The following is a 22307-nucleotide window of genomic DNA, read 5'->3' on the forward strand; positions in this document are numbered from 1 at the left end:
GGTGATTCAACCTGGCTACCAGATGGCTAACAGATGGCCATAGTATAGATGGGGGTGATTCAACCTGGCTAACAGATGGCCATAGTATAGATGGAGGTGATTCAACCTGGCTAACAGACGGCCATAGTATAGATGGGGGTGATTCAGCCTGGCTAACAGATGGCGATAGTATAGATGGGCGTGATTCAGCCTGGCTAACAGATGGCCATAGTATAGATGGGGGTGATTCAGCCTGGCTAACAGATGGCCATAGTAAAGATGGGGGTGATTCAACCTGGCTAACAGATGGCTAACAGATGGCCATAGTATAGATGGGGGTGATTCAGCCTGGCTAACAGATGGCTAACAGATGGCTAACAGATGGCCATAGTATAGATGGGGGTGATTCAACCTGGCTAACAGATGGCCATAGTATAGATGGGGGTGATTCAACCTGGCTACCAGATGGCCATAGTATAGATGGGGGTGATTCAACCTGGCTAACAGATGGCGAACAGATGGCGAACAGATGGCGAACAGATGGCTAACAGATGGCTAACAGATGGCTAACAGATGGCCATAGTATAGATGGGGGTGATTCAACCTGGCTACCAGATGGCCATAGTATAGATGGGGGTGATTCAACCTGGCTAACAGATGGCTAACAGACGGCTAACAGATGGCTAACAGATGGCCATAGTATAGATGGGGGTGATTCAACCTGGCTAACAGATGGCGATAGTATAGATGGGGGTGATTCAACCTGGCTAACAGATGGCCATAGTATAGATGGGGGTGATTCAGCCTGGCTAACAGATGGCCATAGTATAGATGGGGGTGATTCAACCTGGCTAACAGATGGCTAACAGATGGCGATAGTATAGATGGGGGTGATTCAACCTGGCTAACAGATGGCCATAGTATAGATGGGGGTGATTCAACCTGGCTACCAGATGGCCATAGTATAGAAGGGGGTGATTCAACCTGGCTACCAGATGGCTAACAGATGGCCATAGTATAGATGGGGGTGATTCAACCTGGCTACCAGATGGCTAACAGATGGCCATAGTATAGATGGGGGTGATTCAAACTGGCTAACAGATGGCTAACAGACGGCTAACAGATGGCTAACAGATGGCCATAGTATAGATGGGGGTGATTCAACCTGGCTAACAGATGGCCATAGTATAGATGGAGGTGATTCAACCTGGCTACCAGATGGCTAACAGATGGCCATAGTATAGATGGGGGTGATTCAAACTGGCTAACAGATGGCTAACAGACGGCTAACAGATGGCTAACAGATGGCCATAGTATAGATGGGGTGATTCAACCTGGCTAACAGATGGCCATAGTATAGATGGAGGTGATTCAACCTGGCTAACAGACGGCCATAGTATAGATGGGGTGATTCAGCCTGGCTAACAGATGGCCATAGTATAGATGGGGTGATTCAGCCTGGCTAACAGATGGCGATAGTATAGATGGGCGTGATTCAGCCTGGCTAACAGATGGCCATAGTATAGATGGGGGTGATTCAGCCTGGCTAACAGATGGCCATAGTAAAGATGGGGTGATTCAACCTGGCTAACAGATGGCTAACAGATGGCCATAGTATAGATGGGGTGATTCAGCCTGGCTAACATATGGCTAACAGATGGCTAACAGATGGCCATAGTATAGATGGGGTGATTCAACCTGGCTAACAGATGGCCATAGTATAGATGGGGGTGATTCAGCCTGGCTAACAGATGGCCATAGTATAGATGGGGCTGATTCAGCCTGGCTAACAGATGGCCATAGTATAGATGGGGGTGATTCAACCTGGCTAACAGATGGCCATAGTATAGATGGGGGTGATTCAACCTGGCTAACAGACGGCCATAGTATAGATGGGGTGATTCAGCCTGGCTAACAGATGGCCATAGTATAGATGGGGGTGATTCAGCCTGGCTAACAGATGGCTAACAGCTGGCCATAGTATAGATGGGGGTGATTCAAACTGGCTAACAGATGGCTAACAGACAGCTAACAGATGGCTAACAGATGGCCATAGTATAGATGGGGGTGATTCAACCTGGCTAACAGATGGCCATATTATAGATGGGGTGATTCAACCTGGCTAACAAATGGCCATAGTATAGATGGGGTGATTCAACCTCGCTAACAGATGGCGATAGTATAGATGGGGGTGATTCAGCCTGGCTAACAGATGGCTAACAGATGGCCATAGTATAGATGGGGGTGATTCAAACTGGCTAACAGATGGCTAACAGACAGCTAACAGATGGCTAACAGATGGCCATAGTATAGATGGGGGTGATTCAACCTGGCTAACAGATGGCCATAGTATAGATGGGGGTGATTCAACCTGGCTAACAAATGGCCATAGTATAGATGGGGGTGATTCAACCTCGCTAACAGATGGCGATAGTATAGATGGGGGTGATTCAGCCTGGCTAACAGATGGCTAACAGATGGCCATAGTATAGATGGGGGTGATTCAGCCTGGCTAACAGATGGCTAACAGATGGCCATAGTATAGATGGGGGTGATTCAACCTGGCTAAGAGTTGGCCATAGTATAGATGGGGGTGATTCAACCTGGCTAACAGATGGCCATAGTATAGATGGGGGTGATTCAGCATGGCTAACAGATGGCGAACAGATGGCGAACAGATGGCTAACAGATTGCTAACAGATGGCGATAGTATAGATGGGGGTGATTCAACCTGGCTACCAGATGGCCATAGTATAGATGGGGGTGATTCAACCTGGCTAACAGATGGCTAACAGACGGCTAACAGATGGCTAACAGATGGCCATAGTATAGATGGGGGTGATTCAACCTGGCTAACAGATGGCGATAGTATAGATGGGGGTGATTCAACCTGGCTAACAGATGGCCATAGTATAGATGGGGGTGATTCAGCCTGGCTAACAGATGGCCAGAGTATAGATGGGGGTGATTCAACCTGGCTAACAGATGGCTAACAGATGGCCATAGTATAGATGGGGGTGATTCAACCTGGCTAACAGATGGCCATAGTATAGATGGGGGTGATTCAACCTGGCTAACAGATGGCCATAGTATAGATGGGGGTGATTCAACCTGGCTACCAGATGGCCATAGTATAGATGGGGGTGATTCAACCTGGCTACCAGATGGCTAACAGATGGCCATAGTATAGATGGGGGTGATTCAACCTGGCTACCAGATGGCTAACAGATGGCCATAGTATAGATGGGGGTGATTCAAACTGGCTAACAGATGGCTAACAGACGGCTAACAGATGGCTAACAGATGGCCATAGTATAGATGGGGTGATTCAACCTGGCTAACAGATGGCCATAGTATAGATGGGGGTGATTCAACCTGGCTAACAGACGGCCATAGTATAGATGGGGGTGATTCAGCCTGGCTAACAGATGGCCATAGTATAGATGGGGGTGATTCAGCCTGGCTAACAGATGGCGATAGTATAGATGGGCGTGATTCAGCCTGGCTAACAGATGGCCATAGTATAGATGGGGGTGATTCAGCCTGGCTAACAGATGGCCATAGTATAGATGGGGGTGATTCAACCTGGCTAACAGATGGCTAACAGCTGGCCATAGTATAGATGGGGGTGATTCAAACTGGCTAACAGATGGCTAACAGACAGCTAACAGATGGCTAACAGATGGCCATAGTATAGATGGGGGTGATTCAACCTGGCTAACAGATGGCCATATTATAGATGGGGGTGATTCAACCTGGCTAACAAATGGCCATAGTATAGATGGGGGTGATTCAACCTCGCTAACAGATGGCGATAGTATAGATGGGGGTGATTCAGCCTGGCTAACAGATGGCTAACAGATGGCCATAGTATAGATGGGGGTGATTCAAACTGGCTAACAGATGGCTAACAGACAGCTAACAGATGGCTAACAGATGGCCATAGTATAGATGGGGGTGATTCAACCTGGCTAACAGATGGCCATAGTATAGATGGGGGTGATTCAACCTGGCTAACAAATGGCCATAGTATAGATGGGGGTGATTCAACCTCGCTAACAGATGGCGATAGTATAGATGGGGGTGATTCAGCCTGGCTAACAGATGGCTAACAGATGGCCATAGTATAGATGGGGGTGATTCAGCCTGGCTAACAGATGGCTAACAGATGGCCATAGTATAGATGGGGGTGATTCAACCTGGCTAAGAGTTGGCCATAGTATAGATGGGGGTGATTCAACCTGGCTAACAGATGGCCATAGTATAGATGGGGGTGATTCAGCATGGCTAACAGATGGCGAACAGATGGCGAACAGATGGCTAACAGATGGCTAACAGATTGCTAACAGATGGCGATAGTATAGATGGGGGTGATTCAACCTGGCTACCAGATGGCCATAGTATAGATGGGGGTGATTCAACCTGGCTAACAGATGGCTAACAGACGGCTAACAGATGGCTAACAGATGGCCATAGTATAGATGGGGGTGATTCAACCTGGCTAACAGATGGCGATAGTATAGATGGGGGTGATTCAACCTGGCTAACAGATGGCCATAGTATAGATGGGGGTGATTCAGCCTGGCTAACAGATGGCCATAGTATAGATGGGGGTGATTCAACCTGGCTAACAGATGGCCATAGTATAGATGGGGGTGATTCAACCTGGCTAACAGATGGCCATAGTATAGATGGGGGTGATTCAACCTGGCTAACAGATGGCCATAGTATAGATGGGGGTGATTCAACCTGGCTACCAGATGGCCATAGTATAGATGGGGGTGATTCAACCTGGCTACCAGATGGCTAACAGATGGCCATAGTATAGATGGGGGTGATTCAACCTGGCTACCAGATGGCTAACAGATGGCCATAGTATAGATGGGGGTGATTCAAACTGGCTAACAGATGGCTAACAGACGGCTAACAGATGGCTAACAGATGGCCATAGTATAGATGGGGTGATTCAACCTGGCTAACAGATGGCCATAGTATAGATGGGGGTGATTCAACCTGGCTAACAGACGGCCATAGTATAGATGGGGGTGATTCAGCCTGGCTAACAGATGGCCATAGTATAGATGGGGGTGATTCAGCCTGGCTAACAGATGGCGATAGTATAGATGGGCGTGATTCAGCCTGGCTAACAGATGGCCATAGTATAGATGGGGTGATTCAGCCTGGCTAACAGATGGCCATAGTATAGATGGGGGTGATTCAACCTGGCTAACAGATGGCTAACAGATGGCCATAGTATAGATGGGGTGATTCAGCCTGGCTAACAGATGGCTAACAGATGGCTAACAGATGGCCATAGTATAGATGGGGTGATTCAACCTGGCTAACAGATGGCCATAGTATAGATGGGGTGATTCAGCCTGGCTAACAGATGGCCATAGTATAGATGGGGGTGATTCAGCCTGGCTAACAGATGGCCATAGTATAGATGGGGGTGATTCAACCTGGCTAACAGATGGCCATAGTATAGATGGGGGTGATTCAACCTGGCTAACAGACGGCCATAGTATAGATGGGGGTGATTCAGCCTGGCTAACAGATGGCCATAGTATAGATGGGGGTGATTCAGCCTGGCTAACAGATGGCTAACAGCTGGCCATAGTATAGATGGGGGTGATTCAACCTGGCTAACAGATGGCCATAGTATAGATGGGGGTGATTCAACCTGGCTACCAGATGGCCATAGTATAGATGGGGGTGATTCAACCTGGCTACCAGATGGCTAACAGATGGCCATAGTATAGATGGGGGTGATTGAACCTGGCTACCAGATGGCTAACAGATGGCCATAGTATAGATGGGGGTGATTCAAACTGGCTAACAGATGGCTAACAGACGGCTAACAGATGGCTAACAGATGGCCATAGTATAGATGGGGGTGATTCAACCTGGCTAACAGATGGCCATAGTATAGATGGAGGTGATTCAACCTGGCTAACAGACGGCCATAGTATAGATGGGGGTGATTCAGCCTGGCTAACAGATGGCCATAGTATAGATGGGGGTGATTCAGCCTGGCTAACAGATGGCGATAGTATAGATGGGCGTGATTCAGCCTGGCTAACAGATGGCCATAGTATAGATGGGGGTGATTCAGCCTGGCTAACAGATGGCCATAGTAAAGATGGGGGTGATTCAACCTGGCTAACAGATGGCTAACAGATGGCCATAGTATAGATGGGGGTGATTCAGCCTGGCTAACAGATGGCTAACAGATGGCTAACAGATGGCCATAGTATAGATGGGGGTGATTCAACCTGGCTAACAGATGGCCATAGTATAGATGGGGTGATTCAGCCTGGCTAACAGATGGCCATAGTATAGATGGGGCTGATTCAGCCTGGCTAACAGATGGCCATAGTATAGATGGGGGTGATTCAACCTGGCTAACAGATGGCCATAGTATAGATGGGGGTGATTCAGCCTGGCTAACAGATGGCCATAGTATAGATGGGGCTGATTCAGCCTGGCTAACAGATGGCCATAGTATAGATGGGGGTGATTCAACCTGGCTAACAGATGGCCATAGTATAGATGGGGGTGATTCAACCTGGCTAACAGACGGCCATAGTATAGATGGGGGTGATTCAGCCTGGCTAACAGATGGCTAACAGCTGGCCATAGTATAGATGGGGGTGATTCAAACTGGCTAACAGATGGCTAACAGACAGCTAACAGATGGCTAACAGATGGCCATAGTATAGATGGGGGTGATTCAACCTGGCTAACAGATGGCCATAGTATAGATGGGGGTGATTCAGCCTGGCTAACAGATGGCTAACAGATGGCTAACAGATGGCCATAGTATAGATGGGGGTGATTCAACCTGGCTAACAAATGGCCATAGTATAGATGGGGGTGATTCAACCTCGCTAACAGATGGCGATAGTATAGATGGGGGTGATTCAGCCTGGCTAACAGATGGCTAACAGATGGCCATAGTATAGATGGGGGTGATTCAACCTGGCTAACAGTTGGCCATAGTATAGATGGGGGTGATTCAACCTGGCTAACAGATGGCCATAGTATAGATGGGGGTGATTCAGCATGGCTAACAGATGGCGAACAGATGGCGAACAGATGGCTAACAGATGGCTAACAGATGGCGATAGTATAGATGGGGGTGATTCAACCTGGCTACCAGATGGCCATAGTATAGATGGGGGTGATTCAACCTGGCTAACAGATGGCTAACAGACGGCTAACAGATGGCTAACAGATGGCCATAGTATAGATGGGGTGATTCAACCTGGCTAACAGATGGCGATAGTATAGATGGGGGTGATTCAACCTGGCTAACAGATGGCCATAGTATAGATGGGGTGATTCAGCCTGGCTAACAGATGGCCATAGTATAGATGGGGGTGATTCAACCTGGCTAACAGATGGCTAACAGATGGCCATAGTATAGATGGGGTGATTCAACCTGGCTAACAGATGGCGATAGTATAGATGGGGTGATTCAACCTGGCTAACAGATGGCCATAGTATAGATGGGGGTGATTCAACCTGGCTACCAGATGGCCATAGTATAGATGGGGGTGATTCAACCTGGCTACCAGATGGCTAACAGATGGCCATAGTATAGATGGGGTGATTCAACCTGGCTACCAGATGGCTAACAGATGGCCATAGTATAGATGGGGGTGATTCAAACTGGCTAACAGATGGCTAACAGACGGCTAACAGATGGCTAACAGATGGCCATAGTATAGATGGGGTGATTCAACCTGGCTAACAGATGGCCATAGTATAGATGGGGTGATTCAACCTGGCTAACAGACGGCCATAGTATAGATGGGGGTGATTCAGCCTGGCTAACAGATGGCCATAGTATAGATGGGGTGATTCAGCCTGGCTAACAGATGGCGATAGTATAGATGGGCGTGATTCAGCCTGGCTAACAGATGGCCATAGTATAGATGGGGGTGATTCAGCCTGGCTAACAGATGGCCATAGTATAGATGGGGGTGATTCAACCTGGCTAACAGATGGCTAACAGATGGCCATAGTATAGATGGGGGTGATTCAGCCTGGCTAACAGATGGCTAACAGATGGCTAACAGATGGCCATAGTATAGATGGGGGTGATTCAACCTGGCTAACAGATGGCCATAGTATAGATGGGGGTGATTCAGCCTGGCTAACAGATGGCCATAGTATAGATGGGGTGATTCAGCCTGGCTAACAGATGGCCATAGTATAGATGGGGTGATTCAACCTGGCTAACAGATGGCCATAGTATAGATGGGGTGATTCAACCTGGCTAACAGACGGCCATAGTATAGATGGGGGTGATTCAGCCTGGCTAACAGATGGCCATAGTATAGATGGGGGTGATTCAGCCTGGCTAACAGATGGCTAACAGCTGGCCATAGTATAGATGGGGGTGATTCAAACTGGCTAACAGATGGCTAACAGACGGCTAACAGATGGCTAACAGATGGCCATAGTATAGATGGGGGTGATTCAACCTGGCTAACAGATGGCCATAGTATAGATGGGGGTGATTCAGCCTGGCTAACAGATGGCTAACAGATGGCCATAGTATAGATGGGGGTGATTCAACCTGGCTAACAAATGGCCATAGTATAGATGGGGGTGATTCAACCTCGCTAACAGATGGCGATAGTATAGATGGGGGTGATTCAGCCTGGCTAACAGATGGCTAACAGATGGCCATAGTATAGATGGGGGTGATTCAGCCTGGCTAACAGATGGCTAACAGATGGCTAACAGATGGCCATAGTATAGATGGGGGTGATTCAACCTGGCTAACAGTTGGCCATAGTATAGATGGGGGTGATTCAACCTGGCTAACAGATGGCCATAGTATAGATGGGGGTGATTCAGCCTGGCTAACAGATGGCTAACAGATGGCCATAGTATAGATGGGGGTGATTCAACCTGGCTACCAGATGGCCATAGTATAGATGGGGGTGATTCAACCTGGCTACCAGATGGCTAACAGATGGCCATAGTATAGATGGGGGTGATTCAACCTGGCTACCAGATGGCTAACAGATGGCCATAGTATAGATGGGGGTGATTCAACCTGGCTAACAGATGGCCATAGTATAGATGGGGGTGATTCAACCTGGCTAACAGACGGCCATAGTATAGATGGGGGTGATTCAGCCTGGCTAACAGATGGCCATAGTATAGATGGGGGTGATTCAGCCTGGCTAACAGATGGCGATAGTATAGATGGGCGTGATTCAGCCTGGCTAACAGATGGCCATAGTATAGATGGGGTGATTCAGCCTGGCTAACAGATGGCCATAGTATAGATGGGGGTGATTCAACCTGGCTAACAGATGGCTAACAGATGGCCATAGTATAGATGGGGGTGATTCAGCCTGGCTAACAGATGGCTAACAGATGGCTAACAGATGGCCATAGTATAGATGGGGGTGATTCAACCTGGCTAACAGATGGCCATAGTATAGATGGGGGTGATTCAGCCTGGCTAACAGATGGCCATAGTATAGATGGGGGTGATTCAGCCTGGCTAACAGATGGCCATAGTATAGATGGGGGTGATTCAACCTGGCTAACAGATGGCCATAGTATAGATGGGGGTGATTCAACCTGGCTAACAGACGGCCATAGTATAGATGGGGGTGATTCAGCCTGGCTAACAGATGGCTAACAGCTGGCCATAGTATAGATGGGGGTGATTCAAACTGGCTAACAGATGGCTAACAGACGGCTAACAGATGGCTAACAGATGGCCATAGTATAGATGGGGTGATTCAACCTGGCTAACAGATGGCCATAGTATAGATGGGGTGATTCAGCCTGGCTAACAGATGGCTAACAGATGGCTAACAGATGGCCATAGTATAGATGGGGGTGATTCAACCTGGCTAACAAATGGCCATAGTATAGATGGGGGTGATTCAACCTCGCTAACAGATGGCGATAGTATAGATGGGGGTGATTCAGCCTGGCTAACAGATGGCCATAGTATAGATGGGGGTGATTCAGCCTGGCTAACAGATGGCCATAGTATAGATGGGGGTGATTCAACCTGGCTAACAGATGGCCATAGTATAGATGGGGGTGATTCAACCTGGCTAACAGACGGCCATAGTATAGATGGGGGTGATTCAGCCTGGCTAACAGATGGCTAACAGCTGGCCATAGTATAGATGGGGGTGATTCAACCTGGCTAACAGATGGCCATAGTATAGATGGGGGTGATTCAGCCTGGCTAACAGATGGCTAACAGATGGCTAACAGATGGCCATAGTATAGATGAGGGTGATTCAAACTGGCTAACAGATGGCTAACAGACGGCTAACAGATGGCTAACAGATGGCCATAGTATAGATGGGGGTGATTCAACCTGGCTAACAGATGGCCATAGTATAGATGGGGGTGATTCAGCCTGGCTAACAGATGGCTAACAGATGGCCATAGTATAGATGGGGGTGATTCAACCTGGCTAACAGACGGCCATAGTATAGATGGGGGTGATTCAGCCTGGCTAACAGATGGCCATTGTATAGATGGGGGTGATTCAGCCTGGCTAACAGATGGCCATAGTATAGATGGGGGTGATTCAGCCTGGCTAACAGATGGCTAACAGATGGCCATAGTATAGATGGGGGTGATTCAACCTGGCTACCAGATGGCCATAGTGTAGATGGGGGTGATTCAACCTGGCTACCAGATGGCTAACAGATGGCCATAGTATAGATGGGGGTGATTCAACCTGGCTACCAGATGGCTAACAGATGGCCATAGTATAGATGGGGGTGATTCAACCTGGCTAACAGATGGCCATAGTATAGATGGGGGTGATTCAACCTGGCTAACAGACGGCCATAGTATAGATGGGGGTGATTCAGCCTGGCTAACAGATGGCCATAGTATATATGGGGGTGATTCAGCCTGGCTAACAGATGGCGATAGTATAGATGGGCGTGATTCAGCCTGGCTAACAGATGGCCATAGTATAGATGGGGGTGATTCAGCCTGGCTAACAGATGGCCATAGTATAGATGGGGGTGATTCAACCTGGCTAACAGATGGCTAACAGATGGCCATAGTATAGATGGGTGTGATTCAGCCTGGCTAACAGATGGCTAACAGATGGCTAACAGATGGCCATAGTATAGATGGGGGTGATTCAACCTGGCTAACAGATGGCCATAGTATAGATGGGGGTGATTCAGCCTGGCTAACAGATGGCCATAGTATAGATGGGGTGATTCAGCCTGGCTAACAGATGGCCATAGTATAGATGGGGGTGATTCAACCTGGCTAACAGATGGCCATAGTATAGATGGGGGTGATTCAACCTGGCTAACAGACGGCCATAGTATAGATGGGGGTGATTCAGCCTGGCTAACAGATGGCTAACAGCTGGCCATAGTATAGATGGGGGTGATTCAAACTGGCTAACAGATGGCTAACAGACGGCTAACAGATGGCTAACAGATGGCCATAGTATAGATGGGGGTGATTCAACCTGGCTAACAGATGGCCATAGTATAGATGGGGGTGATTCAGCCTGGCTAACAGATGGCTAACAGATGGCTAACAGATGGCCATAGTATAGATGGGGGTGATTCAACCTGGCTAACAAATGGCCATAGTATAGATGGGGGTGATTCAACCTCGCTAACAGATGGCGATAGTATAGATGGGGGTGATTCAGCCTGGCTAACAGATGGCTAACAGATGGCCATAGTATAGATGGGGGTGATTCAGCCTGGCTAACAGATGGCTAACAGATGGCCATAGTATAGATGGGGGTGATTCAACCTGGCTAACAGTTGGCCATAGTATAGATGGGGGTGATTCAACCTGGCTAACAGATGGCCATAGTATAGATGGGGGTGATTCAGCCTGGCTAACAGATGGCTAACAGATGGCTAACAGATGGCCATAGTATAGATGGGGGTGATTCAGCCTGGCTAACAGATGGCCATTGTATAGATGGGGGTGATTCAGCCTAGCTAACAGATGGCCATAGTATAGATGGGGGTGATTCAGCCTGGCTAACAGATGGCTAACAGATGGCCATAGTATAGATGGGGGTGATTCAACCTGGCTAACAGATGGCTAACAGATGGCTAACAGATGGCCATAGTATAGATGGGGGTGATTCAACCTGGCTAACAGTTGGCCATAGTATAGATGGGGGTGATTCAACCTGGCTAACAGATGGCCATAGTATAGATGGGGGTGATTCAGCCTGGCTAACAGATGGCTAACAGATGGCTAACAGATGGCCATAGTATAGATGGGGGTGATTCAGCCTGGCTAACAGATGGCCATTGTATAGATGGGGGTGATTCAGCCTGGCTAACAGATGGCCATAGTATAGATGGGGGTGATTCAGCCTGGCTAACAGATGGCTAACAGATGGCCATAGTATAGATGGGGGTGATTCAGCCTGGCTAACAGATGGCTAACAGATGGCTAACAGATGGCCATAGTATAGATGGGGGTGATTCAGCCTGGCTAACAGATGGCCATTGTATAGATGGGGGTGATTCAGCCTGGCTAACAGATGGCCATAGTATAGATGGGGGTGATTCAGCCTGGCTAACAGATGGCCATAGTATAGATGGGGGTGATTCAACCTGGCTAACAGATGGCCATAGTATAGATGGGGGTGATTCAACCTGGCTAACAGATGGCCATAGTATAGATGGGGGTGATTCAGCCTGGCTAACAGATGGCCATAGTATAGATGGGGGTGATTCAACCTGGCTAACAGATGGCTAACAGATGGCCATAGTATAGATGGGGGTGATTCAGCCTGGCTAACAGATGGCGATAGTATAGATGGGTGTGATTCAGCCTGGCTAACAGATGGCCATAGTATAGATGGGGTGATTCAGCCTGGCTAACAGATGGCCATAGTATAGATGGGGGTGATTCAACCTGGCTAACAGATGGCCATAGTATAGATGGGGGTGATTCAACCTGGCTAACAGATGGCCATAGTATAGATGGGGGTGATTCAGCCTGGCTAACAGATGGCCATAGTATAGATGGGGGTGATTCAGCCTGGCTAACAGATGGCCATAGTATAGATGGGGGTGATTCAGCTTGGCTAACAGATGGCCATAGTATAGATGGGGGTGATTCAACCTGGCTAACAGATGGCCATAGTATAGATGGGTGTGATTCAACCTGGCTAACAGATGGCCATAGTATAGATGGGGGTGATTCAGCCTGGCTAACAGATGGCCATAGTATAGATGGGGGTGATTCAGCCTGGCTAACAGATGGCTAACAGATGGCCATAGTATAGATGGGGGTGATTCAGCCTGGCTAACAGATGGCTAACAGACTGCCATAGTATAGATGGGGGTGATTCAGCCTGGCTAACAGATGGCCATAGTATAGATGGGGGTGATTCAACATGGCTACCAGACGGCTAATAGATGGCTAACAGATGGCCATAGTATAGATGGGGGTGATTCAACCTGGCTAACAGATGGCTAACAGACGGCCATAGTATAGATGGGGGTGATTCAGCCTGGCTAACAGATGGCCATAGTATAGATGGGGGTGATTCAACCTGGCTACCAAACGGCTAATAGATGGCTAACAGATGGCCATAGTATAGATGGGGGTGATTCAGCCTGGCAAACAGATGGCTAACAGACGGCCATAGTATAGATGGGGGTGATTCAGCCTGGCTAACAGATGGCCATAGTATAGATGGGGGTGATTCAACCTGGCTACCAGACGGCTAATAGATGGGTTAGCTGTCGTTGTCACGAAAACGATGCACACGCTTCAATGGGGCAAAAATCTGAGTTGCTGTGATTCTGGATGGCCAGATGACTACCAACAATAACAAGAAGCTGCCATTGTGACTAATTTTAGATAGTTTCGTATCAATGCTAATATGTCTGAAATGCCCTAGCTAGCTAACCAACAACTGTAACGATGTATTTGAGAGACAACAAGTGCTCATTGAGCACATTTACAATAAACACTGTCAACAATCTAAGCGAACTCTGTCTGTTTTGCCCCATAGATACACACACATCTATTGGTCTAAAGGGACAGGAGAGGAGACAACAACCAGCCCATCTATTGGTCTAAAGGGACAGGAGAGGAGACAACAACCAGCCCATCTATTGGTCTAAAGGGACAGGAGAGGAGACAACAACCAGCCCATCTATTGGTCTAGGGACAGGAGAGGAGACAACAACCAGCCCATCTATTGGTCTAAAGGGACAGGAGAGGAGACAACAACCAGCCCATCTATTGGTCTAAAGGAACAGGAGAGGAGACAACAACCAGCCCATCTATTGGTCTAAAGGGACAGGAGAGGAGACAACAACCAGCCCATCTATTGGTCTAGGGACAGGAGAGGAGACGACAACCAGCCCATCTATTGGTCTAAAGGGACAGGAGAGGAGACAACAACCAGCCCATCTATTGGTCTAAAGGGACAGGAGAGGAGACAACAACCAGCCCATCTATTGGTCTAAAGGGACAGGAGAGGAGACTACAACAACCAGCCCATCTATCGGTCTAAAGGGACAGGAGAGGAGACAACAACCAGCCCATCTATTGGTCTAAAGGGACAGGAGAGGAGACAACAACCAGCCCATCTATTGGTCTAGGGACAGGAGAGGAGACAACAACCAGCCCATCTATTGGTCTAAAGGGACAGGAGAGGAGACAACAACCAGCCCATCTATTGGTCTAAAGGAACAGGAGACAGGAGACAGGAGACAACAACCAGCCCATCTATTGGTCTAAAGGGACAGGAGAGGAGACAACAACCAGCCCATCTATTGGTCTAAAGGGACAGGAGAGGAGACAACAACCAGCCCATCTATTGGTCTAAAGGAACAGGAGAGGAGACAACAACCAGCCCATCTATTGGTCTAAAGGGACAGGAGAGGAGACAACAACCAGCCCATCTATTGGTCTAAAGGGACAGGAGAGGAGACAACAACCAGCCCATCTATTGGTCTAAAGGGACAGGAGAGGAGACAACAACCAGCCCATCTATTGGTCTAAAGGGACAGGAGAGGAGACAACAACCAGCCCATCTATTGGTCTAAAGGGACAGGAGAGGAGACAACAACCAGCCCATCTATTGGTCTAAAGGAACAGGAGAGGAGACAACAACCAGCCCATCTATTGGTCTAGGGACAGGAGAGGAGACAACAACCAGCCCATCTATTGGTCTAGGGACAGGAGAGGAGACAACAACCAGCCCATCTATTGGTCTACTACAGGAGAGGAGACAACAACCAGCCCATCTATCTGGGACAGGAGAGGAGACAAACAACCAGCCCATCTAGGTCTAAAGGGACAGGAGAGGAGACAACAACCAGCCCATCTATTGGTCTAAAGGGACAGGAGAGGAGACAACAACCAGCCCATCTATTGGTCTAAAGGGACAGGAGAGGAGACAACAACCAGCCCATCTATTGGTCTAAAGGGACAGGAGAGGAGACAACAACCAGCCCATCTATTGGTCTAAAGGGACAGGAGAGGAGACAACAACCAGCCCATCTATTGGTCTAAAGGGACAGGAGAGGAGACAACAACCAGCCCATCTATTGGTCTAAAGGGACAGGAGAGGAGACAACAACCAGCCCATCTATTGGTCTAAAGGGACAGGAGAGGAGACAACAACCAGCCCATCTATTGGTCTAAAGGGACAGGAGAGGAGACAACAACCAGCCCATCTATTGGTCTAAAGGGACAGGAGAGGAGACAACAACCAGCCCATCTATTGGTCTAAAGGGACAGGAGAGGAGACAACAACCAGCCCATCTATTGGTCTAAAGGGACAGGAGAGGAGACAACAACCAGCCCATCTATTGGTCTAAAGGGACAGGAGAGGAGACAACAACCAGCCCATCTATTGGTCTAGGGACAGGAGAGGAGACAACAACCAGCCCATCTATTGGTCTAAAGGGACAGGAGAGGAGACAACAACCAGCCCATCTATTGGTCTAAAGGAACAGGAGAGGAGACAACAACCAGCCCATCTATTGGTCTAAAGGGACAGGAGAGGAGACAACAACCAGCCCATCTATTGGTCTAAAGGGACAGGAGAGGAGACAACAACCAGCCCATCTATTGGTCTAAAGGGACAGGAGAGGAGACAACAACCAGCCCATCTATTGGTCTAAAGGGACAGGAGAGGAGACAACAACCAGCCCATCTATTGGTCTAAAGGGACAGGAGAGGAGACAACAACCAGCCCATCTATTGGTCTAAAGGGACAGGAAGGAGACAACAACCAGCCCATCTATTGGTCTAGGGACAGAGGAGACAACAACCAGCCCATCTATTGGTCTAAAGGGACAGGAGAGGAGACAACAACCAGCCCATCTATTGGTCTAGGGACAGGAGAGGAGACAACAACCAGCCCATCTATTGGTCTAGGGACAGGAGAGGAGACAACAACCAGCCCATCTATTGGTCTACAGGAACAGGAGAGGAGACAACAACCAGCCCATCTATTGGTCTAAAGGGACAGGAGAGGAGACAACAACCAGCCCATCTATTGGTCTAAAGGGACAGGAGAGGAGACAACAACCAGCCCATCTATTGGTCTAAAGGGAACAGGAGAGGAGACAACAACCAGCCCATCTATTGGTCTAAAGGGACAGGAGAGGAGACAACAACCAGCCCATCTATTGGTCTAAAGGGACAGGAGAGGAGACAACAACCAGCCCATCTATTGGTCTAAAGGGACAGGAGAGGAGACAACAACCAGCCCATCTATTGGTCTAAAGGGACAGGAGAGGAGACAACAACCAGCCCATCTATTGGTCTAGGGACAGGAGAGGAGACAACAACCAGCCCATCTATTGGTCTAAAGGGACAGGAGAGGAGACAACAACCAGCCCATCTATTGGTCTAAAGGAACAGGAGAGGAAACAACAACCAGCCCATCTATTGGTCTAGAGACAGGAGAGGAGCCAACAACCAGCCCATCTATTGGTCTAGGGACAGGAGAGGAGACAACAACCAGCCCGTCTATTGGTCTAGGGACAGGAGAGGAGACAACAACCAGCCCATCTATTGGTCTAGGGAAGGGACAGGAGAGGAGGAGACACAACAACCAGCCCATCTATTGGTCTAAAGGGACAGGAGAGGAGACAACAACCAGCCCATCTATTGGTCTAAAGGGACAGGAGAGGAGACAACAACCAGCCCATCTATTGGTCTAAAGGGACAGGAGAGGAGACAACAACCAGCCCATCTATTGGTCTAAAGGGACAGGAGAGGAGACAACAACCAGCCCATCTATTGGTCTAAAGGGACAGGAGAGGAGACAACAACCAGCCCATCTATTGGTCTAAAGGGACAGGAGAGGAGACAACAACCAGCCCATCTATTGGTCTAAAGGGACAGGAGAGGAGACAACAACCAGCCCATCTATTGGTCTAAAGGGACAGGAGAGGAGACAACAACCAGCCCATCTATTGGTCTAAAGGGACAGGAGAGGAGACAACAACCAGCCCATCTATTGGTCTAACAGGAGAGAGACAACAACCAGGGTCTAAAGGGACAGGAGAGGAGACAACAACCAGCCCATCTATTGGTCTAAAGGGACAGGAGAGGAGACAACAACCAGCCCATCTATTGGTCTAGGGGACAGGACAGGAGACAGGAGACAACAACCAGCCCATCTATTGGTCTAGGGACAGGAGAGGAGACAACAACCAGCCCATCTATTGGTCTAAAGGAACAGGAGAGGAGACAACAACCAGCCCATCTATTGGTCTAAAGGGACAGGAGAGGAGACAACAACCAGCCCATCTATTGGTCTAAAGGAACAGGAGAGGAGACAACAACCAGCCCATCTATTGGTCTAAAGGGACAGGAGAGGAGACAACAACCAGCCCATCTATTGGTCTAAAGGAACAGGAGAGGAGACAACAACCAGCCCATCTATTGGTCTAAAGGGACAGGAGAGGAGACAACAACCAGCCCATCTATTGGTCTAAAGGGACAGGAGAGGAGACAACAACCAGCCCATCTATTGGTCTAAAGGGACAGGAGAGGAGACAACAACCAGCCCATCTATTGGTCTAGGGACAGGAGAGGAGACAACAACCAGCCCATCTATTGGTCTAAAGGAACAGGAGAGGAGACAACAACCAGCCCATCTATTGGTCTAGAGGAACAGGAGAGGAGCCAACAACCAGCCCATCTATTGGTCTAGGGACAGGAGAGGAGACAACAACCAGCCCGTCTATTGGTCTAGGGACAGGAGAGGAGACAACAACCAGCCCATCTATTGGTCTAGGGATAGGAGAGGAGACGACAACAACCAGCCCATCTATTGGTCTAAAGGGACAGGAGAGGAGACAACAACCAGCCCATCTATTGGTCTAAAGGGACAGGAGAGGAGACAACAACCAGCCCATCTATTGGTCTAAAGGGACAGGAGAGGAGACTACAACAACCAGCCCATCTATTGGTCTAAAGGGACAGGAGAGGAGACAACAACCAGCCCATCTATTGGTCTAAAGGGACAGGAGAGGAGACAACAACCAGCCCATCTATTGGTCTAAAGGGACAGGAGAGGAGACAACAACCAGCCCATCTATTGGTCTAAAGGGACAGGAGAGGAGACTACAACAACCAGCCCATCTATTGGTCTAAAGGGACAGGAGAGGAGACAACAACCAGCCCATCTATTGGTCTAAAGGGACAGGAGAGGAGACAACAACCAGCCCATCTATTGGTCTAGGGACAGGAGAGGAGAAATACAACCAGCCCATCTATTGGTCTACAGGAACAGGAGAGGAGACAACAACCAGCCCATCTATTGGTCTAAAGGGACAGGAGAGGAGACAACAACCAGCCCATCTATTGATCTAAAGGGACAGGAGAGGAGACAACAACCAGCCCATCTATTGGTCTAAAGGAACAGGAGAGGAGACAACAACCAGCCCATCTATTGGTCTAAAGGGACAGGAGAGGAGACAACAACCAGCCCATCTATTGGTCTAAAGGGACAGGAGAGGAGACAACAACCAGCCCATCTATTGGTCTAAAGGAACAGGAGAGGAGACAACAACCAGCCCATCTATTGGTCTAGGGACAGGAGAGGAGACAACAACCAGCCCATCTATTGGTTTAAAGGGACAGGAGAGGAGACAACAACCAGCCCATCTATTGGTCTAGGGACAGGAGAGGAGACAACAACCAGCCCATCTATTGGTCTAAAGGAACAGGAGAGGAGACAACAACCAGCCCATCTATTGGTCTAAAGGGACAGGAGAGGAGACAACAACCAGCCCATCTATTGGTCTAAAGGAACAGGAGAGGAGACAACAACCAGCCCATCTATTGGTCTAGGGACAGGAGAGGAGACGACAACAACCAGCCCATCTATTGGTCTAAAGGGACAGGAGAGGAGACAACAACCAGCCCATCTATTGGTCTAAAGGGACAGGAGAGGAGACAACAACCAGCCCATCTATTGGTCTAAAGGAACAGGAGAAAAAGGAAAGGGAGTTAGGTAAGGAATCTAGCCAAGGGAGTTAGGTAAGGGATCTAGCAAAGGGAGTTAGACATTCTCCCACTCGCCGGTCTTTTGTGGCAGGTACCTGTCATGTCGCCAGTCTTGTGGAAGTCGCTGGTCTTCTTCTGGCCGACGCCGGTCAGTTCGCCGGTCTTTTGTTGTGGGTTGCCATAAGGTCATCTCTTTTCTTCCTCTATTGTCTGCTCTTCTCTTCATGGGTGTTCTGCATTTTCAAATGACAAAACATTGTTTCTTCAACGGGTCTTCAATTGTTTTTTTCCAATCAATTACATTGAATCATATTTTCTACATTGGAGGACGTGAGTCCTCATGTGCACTTTCAGCGTCCTGTTGGCGCTGAATCCTTTACCACAGCGGTACGATTTCTCTCCTGTGTGTGTCCTCATGTGCACTTTCAGCGTCCTGTTGGCGCTGAATCCTTTACCACAGCGGTACGATTTCTCTCCTGTGTGTGTCCTCATGTGCACTTTCAGCGTCCTGTTGGCGCTGAATCCTTTACCACAGCGGTACGATTTCTCTCCTGTGTGTGTCCTCATGTGGATTTTTTACAACACCCTCCAATTGAATGTTTTGCCACAAGCATGACAACGATGTGGCTTTTACCCCTGTGTGAATCATGATGTTTTTTTTTCTTCAGATCGCCGCCGTTGTTGATTGAATCCTTGGCCACAATTCCCACAGTGATATGGTTTCTCCCCCATGTGTGGATCCTCATGTGCATTTTTAGAGGTCCTGTCTGACTAAATAGTTTGCCACAATCATGACAACGATACGGATTGTCCCCTGTGTGAATCACAATGTGTTTTTTTTTAAGAACTTCATTCCGTTTGAATCCTTTGCCACAAACCAGACAGTGAAACCTGTTCTCCCCTGTGTGGCTACTCATGTGTATTTTAAAAGATCTTCATTCAGAATGAATTTCTGGCCACAATCAAAGCAATGACATGATTTCTCCCCCATGTGTGGATAGTGACATGATTTCTCCCCTGTGTGTGGATAGTGACATGATTTCTCCCCTGTGTGTGGATAGTGACATGATTTCTCCCCTGTGTGTGGATAGTGATATGATTTCTCCCCTGTGTGTGGATAGTGACATGATTTCTCCCCTGTGTGTGACTCTTCATGTGCTCTATCAGCCTACTGTTGAAGGTGAACCTTTTACCACAAACATGACAAGTATAAACCTGTCTGCAACGTTGAGCCTGGAGGTGATATTTCATACTTTCTGTGGACTGAAAATGGATTCCACAAACAGCACAAAGCTGTTCTTTATACTTTGTATGGGATTGCACATGTTTAATCAATGAACCTCTGTCGTAGAAATCCACGCCACACACCTTACAACAACTGTGAGTAGCATGACTTTTACTGGGTCATTTCAGAATGGACAACTGCGTTGATTTTCTACCACATTTACATTTACATTTAAGTCATTTAGCAGACGCTCTTATCCAGAGCGACTTACAAATTGGTGCTTTCACCTTATGACATCCAGTGGAACAGCCACTTTACAATAGTGCATCTAGGTCTTTTAAGGGGGGGGGTGAGAAGGATTACTTTATCCTATCCTAGGTATTCCTTAAAGAGGTGGGGTTTCAGGTGTCTCCGGAAGGTGGTGATTGACTCCGCTGTCCTGGCGTCGTGAGGGAGTTTGTTTCACCATTGGGGGGCCAGAGGAGCGAACAGTTTTGACTGGGCTGAGCGGGAACTGTACTTCCTCAGTGGTAGGGAGGCGAGCAGGCCAGAGGTGGATGAACGCAGTAGGTAGGGAGATTTTGGGAGATTTGTCCTTTTGCCACGTTTGTTCTCGTTGATTTGACTTTGGCTTAAAACCTGACAGGGGTCCTTCCAGTCTTCATACCACTGACACTTCTCCACTGTGAGCTGCAGAACAGTCTGGATGTCTGGATGTGCTGCAGAGAGTGGCTGGGGAGACACGGATTTGGTTGTGATTCTCTGTAGTCTTCTCCGTCAGGCTCGGTTGGGATCTGTTCAGGTGTAGTACTGGGTCGAGTCTCTCTCTCTCTCTCCAATTCCTTCCTTCTGTGCTTGTTAGAGATGTGAGGGCTGAGTTGGGTCCTCATCAAAGTCCCTTTTCACATAGGGAGGACAGATTAAAGGGATATTCAATGTAAAAAAATGTTGTATTACCCATCTACCAATAGGTGCCCTTCCTTTGAGAGGCTGAGATCTAGCCTCTCCCTTTCCTTTGTGAGGCATTGGAAAACCTCCCTTGTCTTTGTGGTTAAATCTGTGGTTGAAATTCACAGGTCCCCCAGTCGAAACAGTGAATTTCAACCACAGACTCAACCACAAAAGAACAGGGTAGTGTATTTCACGTTACTTTTGGATGATAATTGGATTTTAAGGCCCGTATGAACGTCCTGCTTAATATAATGTTTGTGTCACCATCGCAAAACAACCGTAATGGTGCATTACCGTCACCTACTGTACTCCAACCTGCCAGCCCCGTTGCTCTTAAAAAAGATAACACAATATCTGAGACTATATCTAATGACGTTCTACTCAATATACTATTTCAACTAATGTTCTGTATCTCCTTCTCCCTCTGATACTAGATCTCAGCCTCTCTCTTTCCCTCTGATACTAGATCTCAGCCTCCCTCTTTCCCTCTGATACTAGATCTCAGCCTCTCTCTTTCCCTCTGATACTAGATCTCAGCCTCTCTCTTTCCCTCTGATACTAGATCTCATCCTCTCTCTCTCCCTCTGATACTAGATCTCAGCCTCTCTTTCCCTCTGATAATGGAGCTCAGCCTCTCTCTTCCCTCTGATACTAG

The sequence above is a fragment of the Oncorhynchus nerka genome, linkage group LG9a, assembly GCF_034236695.1.
Source record: "Oncorhynchus nerka isolate Pitt River linkage group LG9a, Oner_Uvic_2.0, whole genome shotgun sequence".
In the NCBI taxonomy this organism is placed as follows: Eukaryota; Metazoa; Chordata; class Actinopteri; order Salmoniformes; family Salmonidae; genus Oncorhynchus; species Oncorhynchus nerka.